This window comes from Otolemur garnettii, unplaced genomic scaffold (genome assembly GCF_000181295.1).
Source record: "Otolemur garnettii isolate 467f Iridium unplaced genomic scaffold, OtoGar3 scaffold00018, whole genome shotgun sequence".
Lineage (NCBI taxonomy): Eukaryota > Metazoa > Chordata > Mammalia > Primates > Galagidae > Otolemur > Otolemur garnettii.
This window is the reverse complement of record NW_003852413.1, coordinates 15647654-15661274: the sequence shown is the minus strand read 5'-3', so window position 1 is coordinate 15661274 and position 13621 is coordinate 15647654. Positions and strand designations below refer to the sequence as shown.

At 44.4% G+C, this 13621-nt stretch overlaps 1 protein-coding gene across 2 annotated transcripts in view; it reads right to left on the bottom strand.

Moving 5' to 3' along the window:
* Positions 1–13621, bottom strand: part of TEX2 (testis expressed 2) — a 117175-nt gene that overhangs the window by 97531 nt on the left and 6023 nt on the right. The window contains exon 1 of one of the 2 annotated variants that reach the window (XM_023511122.1): positions 7917–7961. The exons of the other annotated variant lie outside the window; for it this stretch is intronic. The gene's annotated coding sequence lies outside the window, so the exon portion shown is untranslated. Of the gene's footprint in view, positions 1–7916; positions 7962–13621 lie in introns of those variants that run through there. 2 annotated transcript variants of the gene reach the window in all.

The following is a 13621-nucleotide window of genomic DNA, read 5'->3' as shown; positions in this document are numbered from 1 at the left end:
GGCCCAGGCTGGGGATTCGAACCTGCCACCTTAGGTGTATGTGGCTGGCGCCTTAGCCGCTTGAGCCACAGGCGCCGAGCCATTAAAATTCATATTTAAACAAACTCTTGTTCTCTATGTGCTTTTTCAAACATTTAAATTTAAATATCTTGTGAATTACACAAACTCCCCATTTTCACCAACCCCAGCTGCTAAAACCTGCTGTGATCACACATCCTTTGTTTCCCAAGACACAGAAGAAAGTGACTTTGTTACTCTGAAAATCTCACTTTCATTCCAAGTCTATATTCAGTTACCAATATTCTTCCGCACATATAGCAATTTTGAGTCTTTCTTCAAAAAATGTTGCCGAAGGTATGATAAGTAAGAGGCTGAAAATGACTGCTTTCTGCTTGTTTTCCTGAGCTATAATCATCTTTTACCTTTGTCTTAAACCGGAAGATTCCATTCTATGTGGAGAATGATTAATTTTATAAAAAGGTACCCTTATACTATCATTTCCAGAATGGCTACACGTACCGAAGGAGAAATTACAATCCACTGAGAAAATTACAAAATAATTTCTAACTCTATTTACTGTCATTTTCACAATTCTATCTTAAAAGAGTCTAAAAAATGTACCAATGCAAGACGCCTCAAACCCATTATCCTAATTGAAGTCTATTTAAATGGAATAGTTAATTCCTTTTCAACTCACATAAAAGCACATATAGAACAGAGATCTTTCCTATTAAACCAAGTAATGGGATGCCTATAAAGTACATGTCAGCCGAGCAATAAAGATTTTAGCTTCAAAATACCTTACTATCTATCACAGCAGATGTGAATGATGATCTAGACACCTTCAAATGCTGACCTACATACAAAACCAAGTATTGAACAGCGCTCCTTTAAGAGGAATCAAAGTTTAAAAAAAAAAAAAAACAGTCTTGTCGGAGTCATCTAACTGGTTTTCACTGCCAGGTTTTTGTTCTCTACATGTGTGTTGTTATTTTCCTTTTAATACACTGGGCTTCTCACTTTCCTGTGTTCATGGAATGAGTAATCCTAAAAGTTAGACTTTGGAATACATAGCATATTTCGGTAGCTTCCCATTAAAATGGATCTGCACCATAGGAATGTAATGTGGCTGGACCAGAGGGAAGGGAGCCCCCAGACACATAAGAGAGCACAGCAAAGCCTGCTGCAGGCTTACAGACTGCAGCCAAGGACAACCTACACTCAGATCACGGAGAGCCAAGGCCATGACTCCCTCTGTATTTAAAATCCACAGTGCTGACTCTTCATTAATCTTAGATGAATTTCACAGTAGGTTTTCTGTAATTACCAACCGCTTGCATTACTAGCTCATGAGATGGCTCTAACAATAAAGAGATCTGGTTTCTTCAGCAGAGCCTCCGGATCACATGCCCACCTTCACATGAAAGTCTGTGCTGCCAATGGTCTAAGGCAGTGGTTCTCAACCTTCCTAAGGTCGTGGCCCTTTAATCCAGTTCCTGTGGGTCGTGACCCACAGGTTGAGAACTGCTGGTAAGGAGTCTCCAGAAGCAGTAAGGGAAGGAGACTTTCCTCCAAAACCCTTTAAGAGCAGATCCCTGACCCCTCACAGCACTGGGGGCTGAAAACAGACAGAAGATGATCATTCTTGACTGTAATTTAAATTTCTGCCAACAGGGTTCTGTTACAATAATGCGTATTGCCACTAACATTGTCTTATATATTGGGCTGCCCCTGGAAGAATGTTCTTTCTGAGGCAATAACTTGTGTCTTTGCTGCCTCTGGCAAAATTGGAGAAAAGAATATAAAAACAGAATCATGAGCAGAGCTCATTATCACAGGATGCACATGTGGTTCATGAGGAAAGGAAGGAGTCAGTGACTGGCAACGGCAGATGTGTGTTCTGGGCCACCAGAAGCTGCAAAAGCAGACGCTGGACTTCTGGCCTGGAAGGCGTGAGCTGAGACCCGAAGGCATTCCAAAGAGTCACAGGGCTGGGAAAGCCAGCCTCCAGTCCTTTGTCTACCTCAGAGGGCCCTCTCTCTAGCTGCAGATAAGAATTGTCAGACCCAATAACAAAGCCAATGTCAAGGAACAGATTAATTTAAAATGAAGGAGAAAGAAGACAGAAGGCAGAGGAGGAATGAAAGAGGTGAACCCCACACCCTCCCTAATGAAGGTTCTGTGAGAACTCCCTGTGAGAACTCAGAGGTGGAGTTAAGTAAGGCCTTGGTCAAAAAGAAACTAAGGAGGCTCGTCGCCTGTGGCTCAAGTGGCTAAGGTGCCAGCCACATACACCTAAGGTGGTGGGTTCAAATCCAGCCTAGGCCCACCAAAAACAATGACGGCTGCAACCAAAAAATAGCCAGGCATTGTGGTGGGCGCCTGTGGTCCCAGCTGCTTGGGAGACTGAGGCAGGAGACTCGCTTGAGCCCAGGAGTTGGAGTTTGCTGTGAGCTGTGATGCCACAGCACTCTACTTAGGGGGACAGCTTGAGGCTCTGTCTCAAAAAAATAAAAATAAAAAATAAAGAAACTAAGGAAACCAAGAAGGAGAAAATATCCTCCCACATGATCCTGGCTTGCGGACACGTTTCTCTGATATTCTTCCTACAAAGGTCATAAGGATTTGAGGAGGGGACAAGAGCTACTCATGAGGAAAGAGAATCTCAGGGGTCTAGGGCTGACCTGGTGTAACCAGTGAGGGAAAGCCAGGCTTATGTGCAGACTTCCCTGGTGAGGAGCCTGCAGTCTGTTCACTGAGCTCCCGGTTCTTCATCTCCTCCATTCTACAAAGCTGGCTTTAGAAGTTTTAGACTAGAGGTACAAAAGATTTTAGAGCAGAAGTTCTCCCTTAATCTTCCCCAGTTGAAGATTTTTTAAAAGCCTGATGGAGATCAAAGACATCCCCCCCACTCCCATACAGAAATATCCACAAGATTTTACATTCAATTTTCAAAGAGACAGAGTTTTCTCTCTCAGCCCCTCCCCCCAAATATTAAAAAACCCAGATGGAAAGAATTCATTTTATTGTTTTGGTTAAGAGGAGCGGAGTTTTATCTAAACCCCTTTGGGAAAGGCCTATCACAGTGGCTCCTGCCTGTAATTCTAGCACTCTGGGAGGCTGAGGCAGGTGAACTGTTGGAGCTCAAGAGTTCCAGACCAGCCTGAACAAGAGCAAGAGCTAGAGCAAGATCCCGTCTCCAGGGCAGCACCTGTAGCTCAGTGGTTAGGACGTCAGCCACATACAAAGAGGCTGGGGGGTTCAAACCCAGGCTGGGCCAGCTAAAACAACAAAATAGCTAAGCATTATGGTGGGCACCTGTAGTCTCAGCTACTTGGGAGGCTGAGGCAAGAGAATCACTTAAGCCCAAGAGTTCGGAGTTGCTGTGGGCTGTGACGCCACAGCACTGTACCCAGGGAGATAGCTTGAGACTCTGCCTCAAAATAAATAAATAAATAACCCCGTCTCCAAAAATAGCCAGGCATTGTGGTGGTTGCCTGTAGTCCTAGCTACTCGAGAGGCTGAGAGAAGAAAATCACTTGAGCCCAAGAGTTTGAGGTTGCTGTGAGCTATGACATGAGGCCACTCTACCAGGAAGAACAAAGTGAAACTCTGTCTCAAAAGATAAATAAATAGATAAACCCCTTTGGTGGTGGGTGTATGATCCTGGGCCTCTTGGATCCAGGACAGAAGAGACAGCAGGTGCTGTCCTACTCCAGGAAAATGACTGTCCTCTAGTGCTTCCCAAAGCTTTGCCAGTATTCTCACTCCTGGAACCTAGACTGAAATGGGTAAATAGCTGGTTACTTCCAGACACTCAACAAATAACAAAAAAATTGACCAGATCATAATTTCAAAGCATATTTAAGACCTTGCTTTAGTGAGAGAAGAAATAAGAAATAAAGAGTAAGAAAGACTGAGAGACAAAGAAATAAAAAACCAGCACACTGGTTTAAGCTATTCATTTGAGGAAAAAAATCTACTTAGCCATTTTATAATTAAGAATTTTTCATGCTTAATGCTATTCAAGGGATTAAAACACTGCTTTAAGATATTTCAAAGACCTTCCCTAAAAGGAACAGCAAGGTAAGATTTCACAGAGGGCTGACTCTCGCTAGGAGAATCTGGACCTGTCCAGCGAGAGCCGCCGAGCACAGCCACTATCTTCTAAGCAGCAATATATGGTGCATGCTCAAGGGATAGCTAGATAACCAGTCCATACTAACTAAACGTAGAGATAACCTATTTTATTAACCCTTTACCAAGCCTCAAAGAATCTGGCTTGAAATCATCCCAGGGGATAAGGGTTCTGAAGCCAGACTCTAGATTTCCTGGTTGGCTGGCAGAGATCCTTGCTCCCTTAGCAATATCATCACACTCTGAAAGACTCTGATGTGTGCCCTGCACTGACAGGCAGGGGTAAGAACGAAGGGGCTGACTGACCTCAGGTGCTTGCCCCTTGACTTACCTTTTACTACAGTAAGCACAGGAAACTAATACCTCTTGTTTCCTCTTTAAACACCAACTTAAGCACTTGTATAAGCAAGCTCCTAAAATAACAGAAGCCTGTGGCCAAAACACACCCTTTTCTCCCATAGCTTGCTATAAAGCAGCCATCTCACTCAACATTACCCAACCAACAGAGCAGCCTGCTGTTGCTGTAAGCTTACTCAGCAGAGTGCTGGGTGAGAGGCTAGGACATCCCACTGGAGCACTGTGGGAGGGAGCTCAGGAGAGGCAGGAGAGCAGTCCTGGGAGGGGAAACTGAGGCTGATGAGTCAATTCTGACAGATACCACAAAGTGGCTATAAATCTTATCAGGCCACAGTAAAGCTAGGTTTTAGAAATAATTTCTGGAAGGTTCCTTCAAAGCTGTGGGTAAATACATATTATGTTTTCAATTTTATTTTTTTGAGATTAACACACTGGCATTAAAAATTCATGTAGTCCTTTTTAGAATGCCCTCTTAACCATCTACCCCAGAAAATTTGGGCCCTGAACTTGCTTCGTTCGCTGCCAAAACAATTCTATCGCCTAACTCAGAAAATCAAGATGGTTTTTCCTTCCCTAAGGTTTTAATGCCACAAATCAGACCTCCTGAAATAAAATTCACTTCAGGCTATTAAGCCTCCTATGAACACCGTTCTCCATCACAGTCGAGCCTCAAAACAAAAGCTAGGCTGACCAAATGAGTTTGGTTTCTGTCTCAAAGCATAATCAATAGTCATTTCTGCTGGGAGTTTTAGCTTCAAAAAAAAAAAAAAATTAACGTTCCTGCTTTAGTATTAACCTACCCCATCAGGATCGAATACCACTCATCGTATTCCCACAGACATCAAACTACCCTGGGAAATGAAAACAAAAGCAACTCCTTTCCCATGGGTTTACTTGTATCTGACTTAATTTTCCACTGTGACCTTGCCTCTGAACTTAGCCAAGGCAAGAGGCTCAACTTTCCCCAAGGACAGCTCCCTTAAGCTTCAGAAAGCAGTTTCTGCTTGTAATTCTGTGGAGGGGTGAGGCGGATGGGAAACCACCCACGCAAGCGGCCGCATCACATTAGTCAGTCATGGACTAATACTCGAGTGGTCATTCCTAACAAGCATGGGACACTGAAGACACCAAGATGGCTCCTGTTGCACCTTAGGTGAGGAGCATTTCCATCATTTTTGTCAAAGGAAACAATAACATAAGGTAGAAAATATTTGGCCTGATGACTAAAGGTTAAGAGTAGGTGCTGTGAGCAAGCCTGCCTAACCATGAGCTCTGTGCTTCCTCCAGGCCACAGCCACAGGTCACCCTGCCCTCTGGATGGCTTGTGCCTCATTCACCATGTCACCTGGCTTGTTCCTATTTGTCATCATTCTATTTGTCATACGTTTCCCTCTACCTGCTTTTAGAGTTTTAGTCAAATTATCAGCAAGGTAGGGTTACAATTTACTATGTGGCTCATTTGTAACAGAATTCACCTTAAGCTGGATAGGGGTGGCTCGAGCCTGTAATCCTAGCACTCTGGGAAGCCAAGGCAAGAAGATGGCTTGAGGCCAGGAGTTTGAGACCATCCTGTGCAACATAGAGAGATCTCTATAAAAAATAAGAAAAATTAGCCAAACATGGTGGTACATGCCTGTAGTCCCAGCTATTTGGGAGGCTGAAGTGGAAGGATTACTTAAGCCCGGGAGTTTGAGGCTATAGTTAACTATGATCACTGTACTGTACTCCAGCCTGGACAACAGAGCAAGATCTTATCTATTAATTAATAAATAAATATATAAACAAACAAGAGTTTACTTTACACAAACATCTGCATGGTCTACTATACTTGCCAGAGGGCCTATTTTAAACGTTCTAAATGGAAAAGAATATTCTCCTGGTTCTGGCAGGCAGCATCCTACAATGAAACAACCCGGCCACCTTTGCCCCCTTTCCATCATAATTGAAATGCTTTCTGCCAGGTTTCCACCATCAGGACACAAACTGAATCACTCATAGGGGTTTTCTTTTGGGGCCAGATGTACCCATACCATGCTCTAATGCCAATCCTAACTACCACCAATCATATTTACCAGGCTGTGCTGTTCAGGTCCCCAGTGCATGGAGGCATTAGCTCTTCACCGACAGGCCTGAGTTTACAGACTCCTAAGCACCTCCCTCAATGGTGTTCTCAACCAGCTTTGAGAGGCCCCACTTTGGTGCCTAGACTGCTGCTAGGTCACACAGGTCTGCTCGTTGTTTGGTTCTGCAACTTTCTCATATACTATTCTCTTCTGTCCTCTTAAAATACAGCTTAAAGCCTTCTTAACCGGACTCGCAAGTCTCCCAGAAAACAGATCACTCTGGTCTTCAAGACACACCTCCCCTCTGGTTATCAAGGGCCCTGGTCTGGGAAACCTGTCCCTTTCTTCCAAAAGAACATCATCTAGGACACTAGCTGGTGACAACTCATACCAATTTTCTCTTGCAGAAACACAATTATAAAAGTTGTAGAAGAAATTTAACCACTGCCTCGGCGTCAAGCCTACTATTCTCTATTCATAACTTCAAAGTTCCCGGGAAAGACCCAGGTCCCTCCTGTTTCCCTGCCACATGACAGGTAGATCTGCTGAGCACTCACAGGCTCCCCAGATCATCTAGAAATCAGTCTCAGGAAGATAGAGGAGGCGGGAAGCCTCCCATCTGCAGCATCAGGTCTAAACACAGCTGCCCCTTTCTCTCCAACAGGGAATCTCCCAACAGCAGGAAGCCTCTCCCCACTGCCTTCCACCCACCATGGTGCAACAGAATTCCCTCCTCCTACTGCCTAGAGCCCTCTTTAGTGCAGGAGTAGTACGCAGCAGGTAGTACCAGGAGCTATTAACAATACTTGCCAAACACCCCCATAGGCCAAGTATTGTGGTTTGCTGATGGGCTGGAAGGAAATGGGTAAGAGGGAGGAAACAGGCACAAATATTAGCAAGGCAGAATACCTACCTACCCTCTAGGAAGAGAGGAGGACTGCCTGACTGAGGGCTGCACATGGAAGACTCCAATCCCCAATCCTGATGTCTCAGATTGAAGCCCCATGCTACCGATGACACATCTGGCGTTTCCTACGGCTGGCAGAGGAAGCTCATCCCGAGGAGAGGGCCACCCTCAAATCCCATCCTTACAAAATGGCAGGCAAATGTCTTTCACGTCTTGGACAAGGGCATGGAACATGCTTCCTCAGGAACTGCTTTCATAGGACAGCTCTAAATCTGCTGTACAGCTCCACTGAGGGGTCCCTATGGGCTTTTACCCCCAATTTCCCTTCCCAAATTATTCCCTAAAAACTACTCAACCCCTCCAACAAACCCACATTTTGAAGAACATTGCTCAATTTTCTCGTTTTCTAGTGTGTTTGCATTCATTCGTTCATTCGCCCAACAAATACTTACGAAGCACAGCCAGTGAGTCAGACACTGTGCTAGGTACTGGGTGCATGATGGCCAGCCAAATTGACAAGGTCCCTGCCTTTCTGAAGGAAAGGAAAATGCAGACATCTACTAAAGAATATGTAATAACTAACAAACTGTGATAAGTGCTAAAAAGGACAAGAGAGAGAAAGAGGGTGAGGGTGAGGGGGAGTCATTTCCTGCAGTGGGCTTAGCTCCCGAAAGCTCCAGCTCCTTTCCAGTGAGCGTGGAATGTGATAAGCCAGGAGAGCACCAGAGGCCCAGGCTGAAGAAGGCAGCAGGAAGGGCAAGATCACACAGCACGTGAACATGTTCAGAATGTAGATCTCGCCCAAAGAGCAACAAGAAGCCTTCATAGGATTTGAGCAAGGACAGGACAAGATCCCACTGGGAATATTTTAAAGACCACTCTGACTGCAGTGTGGTAAAGAGATTAAAAAGGGAGGGGGGCAGGGCATTACGAGGCTGTCCCAGGCTTCCAAGCAAAAAGGTGGGTATTTGGACTAAAGGGGCAGTGAGGAAGCTGGACAGGAGAGAATCGGTCCAGAGATGTTCCCAAGATAACAGTCAACAGCAGCTGATACAGGACTAACAGATAAGGGAGGGAGAGGCCCAGCTTGTATTTGTAGCGAGGAGGAATGTCAGTTGCCTCTGGCAGAACATACTAGCAATAGCTGCGCAAACTGCAGCTCACTGGCATCATGTTGCCCTCGGCATCTATTTTTCAGAGTTTCTAGATAAATCTACAGCCCTTCTCTCATTTACTCCTAAATCTATTCCTGAAATGCATCCATTTTTAACACATATTTATCAAGCATTTACTATGCACTGGGGATAAAGAGGTAACCAAGGCCGGGCATGGTGGCTTATGCCTGTAGTCCTAGCGTTGTGGGAGGCCGAGGCGGGTGGATCGCCTGAGCTCCGAGGTTAGAGACCATCCTGAGCCAGAGTGAGCCAGAGTGAGACCCCGCCTCTACCAAAAAAAGCCAGACATGTGGCGGGTGCCTGTAGTCCCAGCTACTTGGGAGGCTAAGGGCAAGAGAATCGCTAAAGGAAGAAAAGGAAAAACAAATTAAGAAGTGACCAACATCATGCTTGCTTTGGCAGCACATATACTAAAATTGGAAGAAGTAACCAACATCTGTATCCTCTGAGGCCCTGGGTATTGCCCAGAGGCAGCCTCTAAATCCTATGGCAGGAGACGCAATTCCCAAAACTAGGGGACATCTAGCTCCTGGAAGTTTCATACAAGCCACTTAACAGATTCCTCTCGACCTCTTAGAGAAGTCCCGTAATGTAACAAACGGCCCAAGTACTTTTCACTGAGATTCATTCCTCATTTCACAAAATCCTGGGCCCCAAGAGACATCAAGTCAAACCTCCCCAGGTCTCTGAGCTTTGCTCTTAAAGGAAGACCATGAAGCTCACCAAGTGGGTTCTTCCTTCTGCTAGATAATCAAACTCCTTTTCCTTTTTTTTTTTTTTTAAAGACAGAGTCTCACTGTTGCTCTGGGTAGAGTGCTGTGGGATCCTAGCTCATAGAAACCTCAAACTTCTAGGCTCAGCGATCCTCTTGCCTCAGCCTCTCAAGTAGCTGGGACTGCAGGTGCCCACCACAACACCTGGCTACTTTTTCTGTTTTTAGAAGAGATGGGGGTCTCACTCCTGCTAGGGCTGGTCTCAAACTCCTAAGCTCAAGCAATCTACCCCCTTGGCCTCCCAAGAATGCTAGGATTATAGGCACTAGGATTGGGCCCGGCCCAAACTCCTTTTCTTTAAAATGAACAGAGTTTGAGAAGTGTGTGTAATTGTGCTTTCATTTGATGCCCGGATTAGTCTATGCTGGGTCTTGCCTGGCACTGAGATTGGAGGTTTTATAAACCCTGGAGCTATACTGTCCAATATGGCTACGCAGAGCTATTTAATTTAAAATTAAAGCTTCAGTTTCAGTTTTAATTAATTGAAACTAAAGCTTCAATTTCTCAGTTTCACTAACCACCTTTCTAATGTTTAACACGTGGCTGGTGGCTACCATATTAGCATAAATCTAGCACATTCCCAACATTACAGAAAGGTCTTCTGGACAGCGGTGCACAGAGGTGTTGTGACAGGGCTCTATCCGTGTTTGATTTGATTTCTCCTTTAAAAAATAAAAACAGGGCAGCACCTGTGGCTCAAGGAGTAGGGTACTGGCCCCATATACCAGAGGTGGCAGGTTCAAACCCAGACCCAGCTGCAAATAAATAAATAAAAACAAAAGTTAATCACAGACTTTCAACAAATTAACTATATCCTTTTTGATTTTACAAGTGAATGCTATAAATTGAACTTAAAGTAATATATACCACAAAAATATTGCTTTTTAACCAGTTTCACAGTTTGGGCTTTGTGTAAAATTCATTTGCTAAGAATGCTTGCAATAATCTATGACTTCATTGCAGGCAAGAGAGAGACCATAATTTTACAAGCCCTTTGGATACAGACTTGTTTTTTTTATGTGCCTTACATTCTGTCCAAAACCATTGATATTTAGTAATACACAGACTAACTGGTCCTCTTGAAAGAAGTCTCATTTCTCACATCTACTTCTCATAAGCAAGTCTAAAAGGAGTTTCCAAGAAATGTTCATTTCAGATTCTGAATTATAACTACCTAACACCAGTGCTATAATTATGCTGCGTGCAGGAATTTTTTTCTCTAAGATCCTTTCTACCAAATGATTTACGGTCCAAAGATGCATTTATACTGAGAGAGAAATTCCACCAACAATGAACACTTCAACATGAAAACATCTTGGCACAAAATTAGCAGAAGTTGATAATTATGGAAACTGAGTGACAGATGCATGGAGTCCATTATATTGTTCTTTACTTTTGTGTATTTTTAAAAGTTTTCCAGGCCCAGCGCTGTAGCTCACACCTGTAATCCTAGCACTCTGGGAGGCCGAGGCAGGAGGATCCCTTGAGCTTAAGAATTCAAGACCAACCGGACCAAGAGCAAGACACCAACTCTACCAAAAATAGATAAAATTAGCCAGGCGTTGTGGCAGGTGCCTGTAGTCCCAGCTGCTCAGGAAGCTAAGGCAGGAGAATTGCTTGAACCTAGGCGTTTGAAGTTGCTGTAAACTGGGCTGGGCTCACACCACAGCACTCTAGCCTGAGGCAACAGAGTGAGACTGTCTCAAAAAAAAAAAAAAAAAGTTTTCCAGAATAAAAGACTAAAAAGAAATAATAATAATATAATTACATACCAATTTGATCAGCACTAACAAACATTTTGCAGGATAATACGGCTGGGTTTGTAGTATTTTACTGACAATCCCAAGCCAGGCCAAAGAACTGAAACCAGAGGCTATATTATGACTTTCTCCCCTGCATGATGCTGACTGAGGTGTGGGTGTTCCTCTGGATGAGACAATATCACATCAAATCTTATCAGAGAAGGGGCTCAGACAGGTTGCACCCAGCAGATCACCTAGTAATAAGGCCGCCGGCTCTTGTCCCTTTCCTTATCAGGCAAAAAGGCTAAAGATCTCCTTCCCACATCCAAACAGTAAAGCCGACAGCCGCAGGAGAAGCAGAGGAACAGCTGCTTCTGGTCCACCAAGCCCTGCACCCACTGCCAGAGGCTTCCCCAGGTAGGGCCGAGTCTCTCAGCTATGGGTGTGGAATGCTTAGCACTTACAGAAAGTCCAACACCAAGCAAGTAATTCTGCCTTAGAAAGCCTCCAGTGGACATGCCTATTAGCCATCTTAGTTTTACCTTCGGATGGAAAGTGCTGACTAAGAACAGAAGCTCATCCACTCAGATCAAGTTCCCCACTGCCCTGAGAGCCAACAGGCCCTACCCGCAGCCCTTTCTGTACATGCCAGGCATTGCTCTCAGGGCTTATTCAACCTTCACAGCCACTAGGAGGTGGGAAACTGAGGTGCAGAAGATTAAGAAACTTACCAAGGCCCCTTGAGCAGTATCTGGTTCCCTGCTCTCCCCTCCATACTGGGCTGCCCTGTGACACGCCCTCCAAAGCCTGGCACCTTTTGGGTCTGCCCTTCCCATCTCCACTCCCTGCCCCTCCTCACTGCAGCCACTATCCACATGTTGCTCCCTCGTTAAATTCTCTGCCCAGCACTCCCAGTTGTCGGCTCCTTCCCTGTACTTCTTTCTTGGTATCCTGCTCTTCTCCTGCAGAGAAAGATTTCCCACATGGAACAATACACACAATGTGGGAGGGGGTGGGGTCTCGCTGTGTGACACACCTTTTGGGGGACAATTATAAGAGGGACTTTACCTAACAAATGCAGTCAGTGTAACCTGGTTGCTTATACCCTCAATGAACTCCCAACAATAAAAAAAAATAAGAAACACACAATGCATCCCTCTGTTGACTTGTGCATTGTCTAGACTAGATAATGTGCTATATGCAGAGACCACATCTGTTTTGCTACTGATCGAATTCCCAATGCCAAGCACGATGCTTGGCCCTATAGATAGATGCTCAGATACTTGTTGAATGACTGATAATCATTGTTCAGTCAGTCCCTCCAGTAGAAAGATTTTTAAAATCTCTATTTCAAGCCAAAAATGATAAATATAACCTTCTTTAGGAATAGTGCTTAAAAGACAGCATTAGGTCTAAGAAAGGACTGCAAATTGAATAAGAGAACAAGCCAGCTTATGTCAGCTTTAAGTAGCAAAAGAGAAATGAAATTCATAAAATGCATGTTGTGGTTCTGAAAGTTTATTTCCAGGAGCAATCTAAGGGTTGGGTATTAAACTCAAATCCTAAACTCATAAGTGAAGACAGCAGCAGTCCCATTCTCAACTGTTAAAATAAGCTGGAGAAGCACTCATTGTGTTAGTTCCAATAATCTGCTTAGGGGAAAGCCCTTAGAACTAATATTACAGGTAAAGCCCACAGACAAAGCTTACCTCGTTGCCCATCCTGCTGCCTCCACATGGAAGGTTAGAGCCTTCTCTCAATAGTCCTCCTTATGCCCACAATGACCCAGCCTACAGCTTTTATTCACCAAAGAAAAACCTTCCCTTTCAAGGACCTAAGTCTCTGTGACTCCCACAAGAGTTAGTCCTCGGGTTTAACAAAGTTCTCCCAATACAAGTAGTCTCCCCTTATCTGAGGTTTCAGTTACCCAAGGTCAGCTCAAGTCCAAAAATATTAAATGGAAAATCCCAGAAATAAACAATCAGGAGTTGTACACTGTGTACTGTTCTGAGTGGCATTTTGACATCTCTTGCTGTCCTGCTCCATCCCACCCAGAGCATGAGTCATTCATCTGTCCAACGATGCTACCTACCTGTTAGTCACTCAGTAGACTTAGTAGCTGTCTGTTATCAGACTACCTGTCTTGGTATTGCAGTGCTTGTGTTCAAGGAACCTTTATTTTACTTAAGAATGGCCCCACTACAGAAGCAGTGATGCTGGTAATTTCAATATGCCAAAGTGAAGCTGTAAAGTGCTACCTTTCAGTGAAAAGGTGAAAATTCTCAACTTCATAAGAAAAAAAATCATATGCTGAGGTTGCTAAGATATACAGTAAGAACACATCTTTCGGCTCGGCACCTGTGGCTCAAGTGGCTAAGGTGCCAGCCACATACACCTGAGGTGGCGGGTTCAAATCCCCAGCCCGGGCCCACCAAACAACAATAATGGCTGCAACCAAAAAATAGCC